At 39.3% G+C, this 16692-nt stretch overlaps 1 pseudogene; it reads right to left on the reverse strand.

Annotated features, from left to right (window-relative positions):
- Window positions 1-2828: 2828 nt before the first annotated feature.
- On the reverse strand, window positions 2829-2944 carry LOC111741338 (annotated as a pseudogene).
- Between the last annotated feature and the right edge of the window lie 13748 nt (window positions 2945-16692).

Below are 16692 nucleotides of genomic sequence, written 5' to 3' on the forward strand. Positions count from 1 at the left end.
GTTCTGGAGTTGGCCCTCCATCAGTCAGCTGTAATTTTTATGCAAGTGTAAACCTTTGCTTAATTGCTCTGGCCTGCCGATCTGAGAATGGCAAGCCCATCAGTAACATGGAAATATAGAATGCACCCACAGCTCGCCTTTAAATGTCAGCAGCGTGGCCGTGGTGGTGGCCTGAAAACTAGATACCGTTTCCAACCCAATTGTCTGTCATAATTTGTTGTTAACAGACAGAGATGGCAAAGGGGACATTTTGGGGTTACTTGAAGGACAACAAGCTAACTGAGGCTGTGGAAAGGACTCATTCCTGAGTGGGGAGGAGGGGAGGCTGGGCTGGAAAGCTCAGAGCTGGTGCCTTCCTCTGAGGAGCTGGGAGCTCATGAAACGGCCTTGACTGCCCTTCAGTTCCCTTCAGGTTTACCTCAGGGCCATTCACTTCTCTTTGTGTGTTATTTAACAGTTATCTTTCAGATAATCATAGTGTATTTATATAATTAGCCTAATTGTAGGTAATTGTGTGCCGGCACTGTGTAATTATGAAACCTAGCCTCCAACACTGTGGCACAGTCTGTGGGCAAGAGGCATGGTACATGCAAAGCAGCCACTTGATCTTTCTTCCCATTCAAGGATTTTTTTTTTTTTTTTTCCTTTCAAGGTGCCAGAAAGGAAGAACAGCCTTCTTTGTAAATCCATTATCTTCAAAACAAGGCTCCTGACAAACACATTTTCAGAAAAGCAAGGGCTTTGTAAAGAGTCCTGTGTTTTGGCACTGGAAGTCTAAACCACGTGCAGCAGGAATGCTGTGTTGTCTCTGGAACTGGCAAAAATTTTCCTTCCTACACTGAGCAGCCTGAGGGTTAAATTGCAATCTTGTGGTTAATTCTTTCACAGTATTACTTAAGGTGATTTTGAACTGAGACCTTATATATGTTCTCCTTAACATAGGCTAATTAGCACAAGTCTGGGGGGGATGGAAAGGCCTCTTCTCTCCTAGAACATCTCTGCTATCAGCCTGACCACAAATGCCATTGTCCAGGCATCAGACAGGACACATAGGGACCACTTGTTGAGCATTTTAAATCTGCCAGACCAGGCTCTGTGCCGAACATCGACATACATTATCTTACTGAACTTGAACACTCTTCGCGAGGGTGGGTGTTATTGTTATCCTCATTTTACAGATGAGGCTAGCAATTGGCTAGCAAAAGGCTAAGCAATTGCCTAAGTCCCACAGCCCATGAGCAGCTTCACAGAAATTTCAATTCACATTCTCTTGAGCCCAGAGCTTTTGCTCACACCACTTCTTTTGATGAAGGGTCATCCATTAGTGCATATTTGCCTTTAATATTTAGTCACATGCTTACTTTCATTGTCTGCTTGAAGAGTGAGGTAGGGATTAAGTAAGTACGGGGGTGAGTAAGAGCAGGGTAACAGCTACCTGAAAGAACATAAGGACACTGGTGACCACTGGGTGGAGGCCAGAGGAAAGAATGAGGATACTGCATTGAAGGGGGAGGTAATGAAGAATGCAGAAAATCAACTGAACCAGCAACCAGACTTGGTCTTGTATATACAAGATCACAGATGTCACCAGAAAGTCAGCTCGTCTGGGGCAGCACAATTTTGTCTATACGACTAACTCTCAGAAAAGTTCTGGCACTCCAAGAGATGCTTAACAGATATTAGTTGAATAAATGAAACTCTTGGGTAAGTAGAAACTCATATGTCTCTGGGTTCCAAATGGTTATGAAAATGACTGATGCTGGCCAGATTAAGAACACACAAACATAGCACAAGTGACAAATACTAATAGGGAGAAGGCCTAGAATATGTGTGCGACTTCCCAAAGTCACAAACCTAGTGAGTAGAAGAATTATTAATAGCACCCAGGTCTCCTGACTTTTTGTCCAGTATTTTTTCCATTATCACTGCTACTCAAGCTCACAGGAGTGTATTTCTTGCATCCACAGTAACAAATTTGTTTAATTTAATCCATTATTCTCATTTTACAATGGAGAAACCAAGGCCCAGAGAAGGAAAGGAACTTGCCCAAGATAGTATAGCAGTAAATGACACAGCCAGGTTTCCTGGCTGTTAGCCTAGAGTTCTATCTATTAATCCATGTATGCCAGGGAAGTATCTTGGCTTTGTGGGCAGCCAAAATACTGTGAGAGTTCTCGAGGCTGTTCTCCTACTTGAAAATTGGGACACATTTTTAAATATAAGTGCAGAAGTAAAACACTGTTAAGACAAAAATGGGACGTAAGTTAAAGATTGTTCCCTCGTACCATTGGAGAATATTAGATCTAGAAGAGCTTTCAGGGAGTAAAGAACCTATCACCCTCATATTACAGAGGATGAAACTGAGGCCCAAAGGAATTAATGAGGAATAATTTTTTGTTATTTCCATTATGGTATGTACTGTCTCTCCAGTGTTATTCAGAAGCCATGGAAGATGAGACAAAGAACAGAAGCCTAATAGACCAAAATAAATTCTCATCCCCTGCAATTAGCAATTCTTTCTCACTCACCAATGCCACTTTCCTCTGGAGCATTTAGGGAAGATAATCACCAGCATAGATGGAATGAGGGACATGGAGTAGATGGTTCCTAGATATTTTTATTCCTGTGTGAAGGAGCAAAGAACTTGTCCTCATAGGGGATGCTTTTCAATGTTCAAGAGAAGGAAATCATTCCAGGAGGGCAGAGCCTTGAGCTAACCTTGGAGAAAAAAATTAGAGAAGGAGGCAAATGAGTGGCAGATGCTCTTGTAAGACCTTTTGCATCGTATAATGGGCAACAGGGAGTTTTTGGTTTTTGTTTTATATTTATGCCTACAGCACCTGGTCTTCCTAAGTGGTCTCCCATCCAAGTACTAACCAGGCCCAACCCTGTTTAGCTTCCAAGATCAGACATCCGGCTTGTTCAGGGTGGCATGGCTATAGACCATGGACCATGGCTCCACCTAGGGCACGAACCCAGGACCTTCTGTGTGTAAAGCAGATGTACTAACAGCTACGCTATGGAACCATATCCAATGGGGAGTTTCCAATGAGACCTGGACCAGAAACTCAGGACCCCAGAGGGCCAGCAGGTACACGAAAGAAAGAAATGGAGTGTTTGTCTCATCTCATTGTGAGAGCCAGTGATTTTCGCAGTATCAGTATTTTTTTTTTCAAGAGATGCTATAGACACCTGATTTTTTTAAATTAGGAACAAATTACATTTTTTAAAAGTGCAGTGTAGAGTGAAAAACAAAAATGAAATCCCGTATCTGAGGTCAGAGTTGGCTGCTGGCTTACAGGTTAGAATCTCGATATTAGAGCTGAGCTGAGCTGACCAATCAGGGCAGAGGTTGTATCCTTGGTGGCTAAGATAGGGCAAAAGTGTAAGATGTGTGGGAGGTTCATTTGGAGCCTCTGTAGGCAGTCTAAAAGATCTGATTCTTCTTTCCTTTGGGAAAGAAAGTATAATATCTGTGCTAGAGACAATGTTGTTATAGAGAAGGAGTGCTGGTTTAGGAGACAAAGGTTCTTGTGTTGGTGACTCGTTTTTGGTTTAACAACCTTGAGCAAATCTCTGACCTTCTGATCCAGAAAGTGAGGTCCTCACCCTGCCCTAACTACCTCATAGGTTCATTGGTGATCAAATAAGATAATTCTGTAAAAGTACTTTGTAATCTATGTAAGCAAGAGGGAGTCTTATCAATCTGTGAATCAATTTTTTATATGACGAAAATGATGTAATGGAAAAGGCACAGATTTTGAGTCAGGTAGAACATGCGTTCAAATTCTGGATTCTCCACCACCAGTTGAACTGCCTTGAGTAATGTTTCGAGGCTCAGTTTCCTCATCAACAAAATGGGATAATAGTGTTTATAGAATGCTGTTGTGAGGATTAAATTAAACAATGTTTTAAATAATGAACATAGTACATCAGTGGGTGCTTAACAAGAATCCTTTCCTCTCCAAATATATTATTAGAATTCAATGACTCCAAAGGGTATGCATTATAAAAGAGAATTATTAATTGGTAACTTTCTTTGTTCTAACAAAAATGTGATGTTGAAAAAAGAGATAAAAAGAAATTTAGAAGATTTTTTAAAAACTCTGAAAAGATAATGAAAAGTGGTAGAAGGCTGTTGTGGGGAGCAGTGAGGGAAAACTTTAGCCAGAAGGTGACATTTAATATGGTCTCTTGAGCATGAGAAGGCACTCGGGAGGCTTACAGTGGGTAATGAGAATGAACCTTCTAAGCAGAGGGACAAGCATGGGCGAGACCCTGGAAGAGAGATAGAGCACACTAGATCCAGGAAAGAGAAGAGTGGGACACCCAAATTTCTAAAGCATAGATTTTGGTGTCATTGAAGTAAGTGGGGACAGCCAGAAAGGCAGCCAAGACTAGTTTGTAGTGCTTTATTCTGTAGACCATGGGATGCCATCCAGAGGTTTGCCACAGGGAAGAAACATGGTCAGACTCACTCTGTAGGAAAAACTTTCTGGTTGGTGCATGGAGGATGCTAGATTTGAATTATACCACTGTAACACAGAAATTTTGGTATTTTATTGCCGGAGTAAACACTTTCTCTTCCCAACTGGACTCCTTTTAAAACTATTATTATTCTGGTCAGTGAAGGAGAATACAGGAAGCTTCAATTGGCTTCCTGAATAGATCTTTTTTTTTTTTTTTTTTTATTAAGATAGCTGACCAGGAGACCAGTGGTAATACATTTCATCTTACTAACTTCTGTCTGTGTCTTTCTTTCTGGCAGCTTCTTTTTAAATAATAGTATGTGACTTTAATATATTCCATCATTCTAGAATAAAGTCAAAATGATTTTATTTTACTTTGAAACTTAAAGCAATCAGGCATCATTAGTAATACCAAAAGGGATTATGTTAAAGTTTAATACTAAAATGTTAACATCTGTTCTGGTCTCAGGCTTTATTGAACTTTCCAGACTTTCAGATAAAGAAATATCAAAATTAAAGTGAAAGTACCCTGAATGAATAAAATAACTTTGTCTCCATGACAATTCTGAAAGAGAATGGGAGATAAATTCCATCTTCAGGGAGAGATAAAAAGAGAAGAGTTGGAGAAATTTTCTCCACCGAGTACATGAAAGGCTCCATTTAGAGTTGGTCTGTGCCCCCCAAATTAATTTTGTTTTAGAGGAAATAACTGTGCCCACCTAGTTCATAGGTTCCACTTCCCAAACTGTAGCAGCAGAGTCCAATACAAAACAGATGGCCAAATGGGGTAATTCAGGAGGGTTTAATGAAAGGATTATTACCAAGGTTTGGATAGGATACAGAAGACGAATAAGAGATAAAGTGCCTTGCTTTTAGTAACAGCCTGGGGAACCACTTCCAACCTGAGGTCCGAAGGAGAAGAAAATGAGGTGGTCGTTGGAACCTAGAGAAAGGTGTAACTCTAGGAGTGAGCTGGTATAATTAACTGATACTCTTAAGGTATTTGAGGCTAAACAATAAAAGATAAAATCATGGCTTTGGCAGAGAAATACCGCCACTGCCAACCTCGCGAGAAGTTTTCTCATCTATGAAATTTTTAAAAAGAACCTATCTCCTAGTGTTAGTTAGAGGCTGAGATGAGATGCTCAGTGTAGATGGCTTGGCACAGTAACTGGCCTGTAGTACTGACCTATAAGTCTCTGTCCCTTTCTTACATTTGAGATCCTCATGCTCTTGGATTAGAAGGGCAAGGAGTCAAGATACTGCTAAAAAATGTTTTAGATAAACACATACATTTTATCATTTGAACTCTAACTCGCAATCTGATAAACAAAAAGAAATACCTCTGAGGGTTAACTTCAAGTTAATGGGATGTTATTTATTATTAGAAAGTGCCTTTGTGGGCCCCACAAATAAATTTGACTGTTTTGTCATTTGAACCTAACCTACCTGAAAGACAAATTTGCAAAGGAGAATTAGGGAGGATATTTGCTAAATGAATGGATTATTTAAGAACTGATTATATGCCAAGGACTCCAATAATTGCTTTACAAACATGACTTCATTTAATCCTCACAAAAACCCAGTGAGGTTAAGTATTATCATCACCATTGCATAAAGGGGAATTGACTTCCTATCATAAGGTAACTTCTCCACAGTCAAAGGTAAAACTAAGAACTAAGGGAGCTAGGATTCAGATGTAAGTCAGCCTGACTTCAAAACCTCAGTTTTTACTGTATTATGCTGCATGATCAGAAAACATCCAGCCAACCCAACAACGTAAACACGACGATGCCTGATTGTTTTCAGAATCACCTTCTATTATTTATCCAATAAGCTCTTTCATTCATCCAATGAGTTCTCTCACTTCTCTTGACCACAGTCTATAAGCATCAATTGTGAGGGAGAGCACAGACTTTGGTATGAGACAGAATCTGAATTTTGAATTCATTGATTTTGATTTTTCCAACTTGGAGCAGTCATTGGCCCTTCTGCTTGTCTTCTGTACAATGGTATAAAAATAACTACCTAAGAGGATAGTTTAAGAATTGGATCAAAAAGTTTATGAAAAAGAATTTATCACAGTGCTTGGTATAAATGTTAGGAAGAAGAAATATTAGGCCCAAAACTTTCTTCAGTCCAAACAAAGTCAGTTCTTCAGAAGAATTCTGAGATTTTGGTATTTGAATGGTCTCTCCCATACACAGAGTGGGTTGATATAACTGATACTCAGAGTATTTGAGACTAAGCAATAAAGATTTACTAAGTGCTAGAATCTGGGAATTCATCTGGGTTATTTAAAATATTATTTTATCATCATTCAATAGAGCCAATATGAATCTTTTCCTAGCAGAGCAGAGGTTCCGAAGGAAAAACAGAGCTAATCTATATTTTCTTCAGTAGAAAGTAAATTTCACAATGGCAAGCACCTTTGTCTTCCTTGTTTCCTACTGTATTTCCAACTTATAGCTTGAAATAGACAATCGATATGGATTTCTTTGTGGTGAATGAATGAAAAACATTTAAAACAAAATGTGTTGAGAATTCAAGACATCCCTTGGAATAATACCAGTGGAGAGTTTTCCTATTTATAATTCCCAAGAATATATGTTAAATTTTTTATGCTTTTTTTTTTTTAGGACTTTAAGAAGCTCTGTCCAGAGATATTGAGTCTTTCTGAAATTGTCTCCAAAACTGACCCTGACCCATATTAGAGATGTGCTTGTGGATGTGCCATCTGGAAGGCAGAGACTTAGACCTTGGCTCTGGGGCCTCAGTGCCCCAGGGGAGGAGAGCTGAGCATTGTTCAATGTGTAAGAATGCCAGTGTGTCTGTTGGCTCCAACCCGAGGGAAGTGTCCTAGCTAAATAGCTGAGCCATCTCCTCTTTTGGGACACCCAAACTATCTTCCTTTTGTGCAGATTATGTTTTAAGGTTTTCTAAAGATCAAATTCTGTTTCACCTGAATTGATAACTTAAAATCTTGCCCTTTGTTTTTAGTTTAGTTTATGATGAAAAAAAAAAAAAACCGATTGGATTCAGGGGGATGGATTTGGTTACCAGTTCATCAAATTACAGGTATTGATTGCAAGTTACTACACCTTAGCATCTGATACCCTTAAGATATTTAAATAGACACTATCTCATTTCTCTAGGGGGCTAGCATTCCATAGCAAATGTATTTTCTAACTAGTTGTCTCCAAGATAAGCAACATCAGAAGGATATTTAATGAGTCATTTCATTTTTATTTTAACAACATAAAATATGGTTAAAAGGTCTTTAAAGGAAAATAATCCACCGATAGTCCCCGCCCTATGTTTTACGTCATATTTCCTTCCAAAATTTGTTCACTTACATTAATATTTTACATAATTAAAAATTATCCTGTTATAAATTTTATTTCTCTTTTTTTTTCCTAATCTTATGCTGTAAATATCTTTTATGATCCTCTGTGTACCTTAATTTACTTACCCATTCCCCCTGTGTTGGACAAGTAGGCTGTTTCTGATTCTTCTATGCTACAGGTAGAAGTAGAAAGAATATATGTTAATTCAAAGTTTAAAAAAAATTTTTCTGTTAAATTATTTCCAAAGGCTAAAGATACAGAAGAAGATGCCAAATGGGAAAAATTTTTAAATTTGATAGCCCTCTGATTGCTAGTGTTATTCTGCTCATCTGACCATCTAGTTAATTGACCTATTTCTTACTCACTGCTCCATTTGTATGCTGTAGGTAGACATTACTCAGGTTTAAAATGTCTGCCATTGAATACACCTTATTAGTGTTTTTCCATATCTGGTTTACATGAGTGAGAAACACATTGTTGTTGAGTTAAGCCTCATGTGTTACCACAGAATATCTTAGCCTATGCTGACTGATACACGTGTGAATTTATCTGAATAAGCTCTCAAAGTGTATCTGGAAGATCAAGGAGTAATAGCATGGTTGCTGATGCTTGATATGTATACTGGTTGGCTAGTGCTTCAAATATGCTATATAAAAACACTCCAAAACCCAGTGACTTAACACAATGATCATTTAATCTCACAGATCTGGTTGGAACATCTAAGTTAGGCTCGACTGGACTGACTCTGTGTTATCTCTCATCCTCCTCCCAACAGTGGCAGATTAATTTAGACACGTTCTTCTGAAGATGATAAAAGCATCAGAGGTTATACTCAATTACACAAGCACACTTCAAGTCTCCATTTGTATCATGCTTGCTAATACCTCTGTAGTCAAGACAATTCACATGGCTGAGCTTAAAGTCAAGGCAGGGAAACGCACTTCCCTTTTAGAGGAAGGGGCCAAGGGGACAGCTAAAGAATTAGGACCAATCATCAAATCTACCAAAATATGTAATGCCATAGTATTTGCCAAAGATTGTACCAAATTGCTTTTCTACTATATCCACAAGAGTTGCAATCTCAATAGCCCTAGATGTTACCAGGTTCTAAAACCTAAATCAGATCATGCCACTCTTTGCTCAAAATCCTTCCCCAGCTTTCCACTTCACTCTCAGTTAAAGCAATAATCCTTATAATGGAGAGAGACATTATCTGTCTCCTTCTTCCATCTCCTAGAAAACATCTATAACTTCTCTCCTCATTGCTCACTCCTCTCTAGCCATATTGCCTCCCTGTGGTTCTTTGGGCACTTCAAGGATGATTTGGCCTCAAGGTTTTTTACTCTTGCTTTTTCCTTTGCTGTTCCTGATCTGTTCTCCCAGATGTCATCCTTCATTTCTTTTAGGCCTATTATTTTAGAAGCCTTTCTTAACGGTTCTTAGGGTCCCTATGTTTCTTACCTACTTTATTTTTATCCATAGCACTTATCACCATCTGAAGCATTTACTTCTTTACCGTCTGTCTCTCTGACTAGATTGTCAGCTTCATGTGGGTAAGAACGTTGTTTTGTTCACTACTAGAGCTTCAGTTTCTAGTTCTGGTATACAGTACATGTTCAGTTAATGTTTGATGAGTGAATGAACACACCAAAATTCTTCAGTGAAATACTACTTCCTGGAGCTTTTAGTTCTTCTGACACAAGCCTATGGAAAGTACTTGGTTTGCACCAAATACCAATAAGTGGAAAGTCACAGCTTAGTTAAGGTTCTGTTTAGATGAATTCCATTACTCACCCCTGTACATGAGATGACGTAAGACCGGTTTGCAAATATTTAAAGTGTTTATTCACCCAAAAATGTCATTCCCCTCTCCTATCATCTTGAATTTTAAGAATTTTTTTGTGACTAATGATGGTTAAAACTTATTTCTAAAGTTCCGTGTTGAGTAAAATTCCATAATCAAGTCATGGAGTTAACATTGAAGAAATTGCTAAGAAGTGCTTTCATAGCCATCTGCCCACACAGTAACCATGATAAAATAATTGAAAACCAGAAAAGCAACTAAAAGTCTTTGAGATATAATATTTCTAGAAGGAACACATATCTCGCATGGACAAGTGAATGAATGAATACACAGATCATTGGCTGGTTTATCGAACGGCTACTCTTTTCACATGAGAAATGTCTGTGATGTTTTAAATCCTACAGTATTGACCAAGTATCCTCTTTTCTTCCCCACCCCACCCTTCATCCTCCAAGTTTATGTCCTACAAAATTGTATTCTCTCTTTCACCCCCAAGCTTTTGTTCTTGCTACTTACCCTGCCTGAACACTCATGCTTTACTCCCTACCTCACTCCTACTCATTCTTTAGGTCTCAGCTTAGAGGTCATTTCCTACGCACACTAGGAGATGGAACATCCTGAACGCCTTCTGAGTGAATGGGGCCATGACTAGATTCATTAGAGTATATTCCCTCTGTCATTGCTGTTTGCTCTTTCAGCTTGGGTCCCCTGTCAGCCTGCAGTAGACCTGTTGCATGAGTAGAAAACAAACTGTTGTTGTCTCAAGCCATTGATATTTGCAAATTGGTTTTTACTACAGCATAACATGGCCTACCCTGGCTGATTCATGTGGCTGTGTGCTTATGCTATGTCCCTCATAGCATTGTGGACTTTCCCCATTCTTTATAGTTACTACCTCTTTACTAACTAGGATGTGGGTATGTCCACATGTTTACCATTATCTTCTCAGACTCTAGGAGGGCCAGTAGTAAGGATCCAAGCAAAGGGATGAAAGATGAGGCAGAAGGCTAGGCAATAAGTGGTCAAGATCTAGGCAGGTCACTGAATTCATAGGTCCAGGTCCCCAGCAGCAAGAACAAAGTGAGTAGAATCAAAGACCTTCTGCCCAGGGCCTGAGCTGAAGCTGGCAGGAACCCAGGGTGGGATGCGTGAATAGCTTGGAAGGAAGAGCTTCTGAATATACAGCCACATTTACTCTCAAGATCCTTGGGTCCTCAGGCAAAACACCATTAGCCTCAGCTTGGCCAAGAGTGACTGTTTTTGTGTTTTGTTTTGTTCTGTTTTGTTTACTGTACCAAAACAACAAAGAATGAGGATACTGTGACTTTTGTCTGTATATATTTTAAAAAACACAATTTTTTTCAGATACATAGACATTAGATTTAATTCTAGTTCCATAACTTACTAGCTGGATAACTTAGGAAAGTTCACTCAACCTCTCTGAAACCTTAGTTTGTTCAATTGTAACATGGTGGTGCAAACACCTAGCTCTCTCAGGTTTTGTAAGTCTAAAAGAGGCAATGATATGACCCTTTAGCATAGTGCCTCACCTATGGTAAGTATGAAAAAAAAAGTGGTGGCTATATAAGAGGAAAATATGTTTATATGAGGGAATGTGGTTTGTTCTTGTTTACAGATGTCAATGTATAAACAAGTGTAATAGCCACTCTCCAAAGATAGCATCTACTGACCTGCTCCTGCAGTATTCATACTCTTATAAAAACTCCTTGAATATGGGTTGTCCCACTGCAACTTTAACCAGTGGAATACAGTAGAAGTGACACCATGCCAATTCTGAGCCTAAGTTTAAGGACTGACAGCTTCTACTCTGCAGAGCCCTGAGCCACTGCATAAGAAGTCCAGCTACCCAGCTGAAGAGATCATATGGAGACTCAAAGGAAGAGAACCTGAAACTATATGGACAGATGGGCCTACCTGACTTAGAGTCCCAGCTGAGCTCAGTCTTCCAGTTGTCCCTGCCAAGGTGACAGACATGGGAGTGAATTATCTCAAATATTCCAGAAGACCTCAGCCTCAACCACCATTTGAGCTTAACTGCATGAGAGACCCCGAGAAGACGAATTGTCTTGCTGAACACAATGGACCCACAGAAATGTGAGAGATAACAAAATAGCTATTGTTTTAAGCCACTAATTTTTTGGGTGGCCTGTTTTGTTTCCCTGCAATAGATAATTAAAACACAGAGGTACCTAAGATTTAGTTATCAGGAGCTGGGCTTTCTGTTGGCTTCTTGCCTGACCTAGGGTGAAGACAAGGTGCTACATGTGGGCACATTCCAGTGTTGGATCCACACTTGCCAACTGCATTAGAGGTCTGACTAATTGGCCAAAGACTCCAACTGGTCTCCAAACTTGAACCCAGAACGATTTGAGCCAGTTGCTTCTTTAAGGTCAATAGGTAGTAAGTGGCTCAACAAAATGGGTTTCAGGTGGAGTTTGCAGCTCCTGTTCTCAGCCTGAAAAGTAATCCTGTGATCCTATCCTGAGTTTAGAAGCCCTGGGATGTGAGAAGCAGGAGAGAGGTTAGGGGGATGTCACAGATTATCCCTGTCTAGCAACTGGACAGTAAACCTGAGACTCAGGGACCTTGTTAAGATGAAAACCAAGTTGTAAACTAGGACCCTCCAGGTGATATTGGATTTCAGCCTTCAGACAGAAGGGTGAATGTTATTGGTGTTCAGCCTTTTCTGAATGGCTTCAGAAGGCTGCATTGCTGAAAAGATAGTCAGGAGCTATTATATTCATTGGGCAGCAATTAGACTAAAAGTGCTAGGGAACCAGACGCCCATAGCTTGCTCCTTTTGGGGCAGGTTTAATTTCATCAGGCGTCACAGGGTAACTCAGAGAAAGGGCGGATGGTGCCTGTCGCGGGCCTGGGAGAAAAGCTGGGAGGCTAAGCATCTTGACCTCTGAAATCTCCCCCTTTCAATAGATGTCCCTCCCACTGCGACATTCTGCACAGTAGTTGTCAGCCAATGCGACAAGCTGAGAGTATAGAGACAGATTGACAGGCAAACTCTACAAGATAAATGACTGGATCTCAGGTTCTAAAGGGTCAAACACTGAAGTGAAGAAAGTTGATTCAATAATTGTGGGAGGGACAGAGAACCACTAAAACATAGCTTGATGGTTTAAAAAGTTTATTCTGACATCAATCTTTGTTGGTTCAGGTCCTATTTCTGCCATGCACTAGCTATGTGGCCTTGAGTGAGTTATTTAATATCCACTATCATCAAAACAAAAACTTATTAAAGTCATTTAGTTGCTGCTTCTTCTTTTTTTTATCTATTTTCTTATCTATCTAATGATCTCGATTGCAAAAATTGCTATTGAGAGAATTAAATAACACATGTTAAGCACTGGCATAGGGCCTGCAAACAGTAAGCACTCAATAGATGATAGATTTTTATCCTAGTAGTAGTAATAGTACCACCTGACCTTTGCATTCCATTTCCTGGGAAAAATTCTAGTCGTTCTTCCAAATCCAGTAAGCCATCCTTGACCCCCACTGCCCTGGAAACAATTCACCATTTCTTCCTCCATGTATTGAATTTCTCTCTTTTACTATACTTCTCACTCTGTCTTATAATGGTTTCATCGTAGTACTTAGCTTGTGCTAGATACTGTTCTAAACACTTTATATATATTAAGTCATTTAATCCTTGCAACAAAAATTAGGTAGGACTAATACCTTACCTCCCTTTTTACAGGTGAAATAACTAAGACATACAGAGGTTCAGAAATTTGCCCATGGTCACACAGTAAATGCTAGAGAAGGGATTCCACCCAGGAATTCCATCCAGGGCTCTGACTCTCAAACCCACATGGTGTGCTTCCTCCTTTGCTTCACATTTTCCCCGTCCATCTCTCCTATTAGGCTGAGGGCAAAGATGGTATTCCTCATTTTTGTGTTTTCAGTGTTTAGTGCAGCACCTATGTAGAGTCTGTTGAATTTAATAGTATTCAGTCTGAACTGAAGCCAATCTCCAGCCAGTGTCAAGAAATTTCTTCAAACCAGCCTGGATCTTGGAATTTAGATAAGATGTTAATATTGCTTTTTCCAAAAAAGTTATCCCTGATATGTCGTCCTAACCCTAAATCTTAACAAGAGGGAAGAGTATGAGTCCTCTCAATGCATAATTTAAAATATCAAAACTGGACGAATCCATTTTTTCAGAAGCTCCAGAGAGATCAATTCTGATAGAGCTGATGCATATAGAAAGTGATCTGTGAAACCAAGTCTTTCTCTTCCTCGCTGAAGCAGTGCACTTCCCCTTCCCAGAGCCCACCGCACACACAAGTTGAGCCTTCCAGCCTCAGCACAGGGACTTCGTAAGTATGTGTTGAACAGAGAAATGGTCTGACTGTAGTCTCAATTCTGCCACATTCAATCTAGGTAACTTTAAGTGAATTCACTCAAAGTCCCTGCTCTGGGAGAATTTTAAGTCTAGTAGGGGTCTGTGTTTGTTTATAAGGTGGGGTGATAATACCTATTTCCTAAGGCCATTGTGAAGATTAGGTGACATAATATGTCTGAAAATATTTGAATGTTTTCAAATGTCTGAAAATATTTGATGCTCACTGCGTGCTTGTTGTCACTATTACAAAGATCATTGGAGTAGGGGACGGCGGACTTGGGTCCCAGCAGAGCCTGACCTGGGGATTATATGTAAGCCGCATAACCTCCCTGTGCCTCAAAGTTGGAATGATGACCTCTAACTTTTTCCTTATATGATGGCCGTAACGATTGACAGATTGTGTGTGTTTTTGCATATGTATAATAAGTTGTGGACATAAAAAGAAAAATAATCACTGAATGCTAATAGACTATTACAACGCTTGGCTTCCACTTTGAGCAGGTGCATCTCTGCATTTGTAGCTGTTATTTTTCTGACTGGGGTCATATTAATAGACTGACAAACACACTTCTGAGAGTAGCTGAGGCCATTTATAAAACCCAATGCTGAATGAATGAAGCCCACCAAGTCTTCTAACAAGAGAAGAAGTCTCCTTTTCTCTAGTTCCAGAATTCTCCCTCATCCAGGCACACATGGGGTCGAGGGAGAAATTATACCTGCAGGGATCTTAGAGGTATGAGGTTACAAATGCACCAATGGAGGCCTGGGGAATTGAGGTAACTTACCCAGGATCATCCAGAAAGTTAGAGGAAGAGCTGGAAACTCATTTCTCTATGCCATGTACCCTCCTAGAGAAAGTATCTTTAAAAAAAAAAAAAAGAAGAAGAAGCAACTAAATGACTTTAATAAGTTTTTGTTTTGATGATAGTGGATATTACTAATTATCAATGGATTTTTATCTTCAAGAGACTAAAAGTAAAGTGTCTTGAAAATAATTCAGTTCTACAAATGCAAAGTATGATGTGGAGAGAGTGTATGCTGAATATCAGCCAAGTACCGTTTCCCTTTCTTCTAGTAACCGTGTCCATCCCTTTGCTGCAGGGTTCTGCATCTCCTTCTCTTCTGCCTGTGATCCTAGCGGGGCTTCATGGTTAGGCACATGGCCTCAGTCCAGCCAGTTGTAGTTTCCCTTGGCTATAGAGGTGGATCTAGATGTTAGTATGTATCCAAGGAGGGCCAGTCAGAGTCTAGGGACTGCCCTGGAATTGTTTTCATACTCAAAGTGGGTGAAGGAACCTCCCTCCATCTAGGCCACAATACTGCTGAACACAAGGTTGGAGCTACCAATAGATAAGCTTCCCATCATCTAGAATATGCCTTCTACAAATAGGGAGAGTCTTGGCAGCCCTGAACCTGGTCATTTGTCCTCTTGTGATTTGGTTGTTTGAGCCAATCAGGTTGTTTAACTGAAAGGTTGTTAATGGATACACAACTCGAAGTCAGCTTGGGATGATGTCGTTGCACCTGGGACATCACCCATGTGACCTTCACAAGCCCATCCAAGACTCAAGCATTTCATCCATTAAATGCCACAAGACATCTAGTCTGCTTAGCCCTCAAATTGTTGGAGACAGTATATGTGACAATACATGTGAAGACATATACCGACAATAGGTATGAAGTGCTCATCCCTACCTACCCCCAACATATACTATGAAACATATTTATTAATTTAAACTAGTTCGTTCAGAGCTCAAATAGTTTACTTTTCAAAATCATATTTATTTCATTGTAACCAATCAACTGAAGTTTATGAAGTTGGACATCATAATGAATTACTTCTTTCCAAACTGAAGAAGTATACTGCCAAGATGCAAAGAGGAAGATTAAACTATTTTGCAAAGTATGGTCTCAAAATTACTTGTATCTATAAACCCCTAGAGAAAGAAGTTTTATTAAAAATATCTATATTCCTGCGTTCTACTCCAGGCCTTTTGAATAAGACTCTCTAGCTTTGGTATCTAAGAATACGCATTTTAATAAGCTTCCCAAATGATGCTCATGCCTGATGAAGTTTTAGACCCACCATGGAAATGGAAAAAGGACCCCAATAAATTGAGAGAACTGATGTTCATTATAAGCAACCTATTAAGAGTGTGTAGAAAATTTGATGTCAAACTAAAAATGTATATAGTTCATAAAGTTGTTTAATATATATATATGTATTTTAAGTGTTTTTAAAAATTGCAGGACAATATGTATAAGATGCTTTCATTTTTTTTAATAGACTTGATTTTTTTAGAACGGTTTTTGTTTCACAGAAAAATTGAGTGGAAGGTGATTCTACTTGAACAAAAAAAAAAATCATGTTGGCACGATTTATGGCATAAGCATAGAAAAAATAAGAGGGTTTTCTACCTAAGGGTAGCAATTATTTCAGAGAGCTTACAAGACTCTCTCACTTCTTACATGTCTATAGTGCTTGAGTATTTATAGTGAGACTCTGTTACTTATGTCATCAAAAAAGTAACTATAAAAAGCCTATCACTTATTTATCATCTCTATCTATTATCCATCTATCTATCATCTATCTATTTATCTCTCTCACTCCAACCAACCATCCATCTACCATCCATCCATCCATCCATCAGTCCATCCATCCATCCATCAGTCCATTCATCCACTCATCTCTGT

This window comes from Pteropus vampyrus, unplaced genomic scaffold (genome assembly GCF_000151845.1).
Source record: "Pteropus vampyrus isolate Shadow unplaced genomic scaffold, Pvam_2.0 Scaffold76, whole genome shotgun sequence".
In the NCBI taxonomy this organism is placed as follows: Eukaryota; Metazoa; Chordata; class Mammalia; order Chiroptera; family Pteropodidae; genus Pteropus; species Pteropus vampyrus.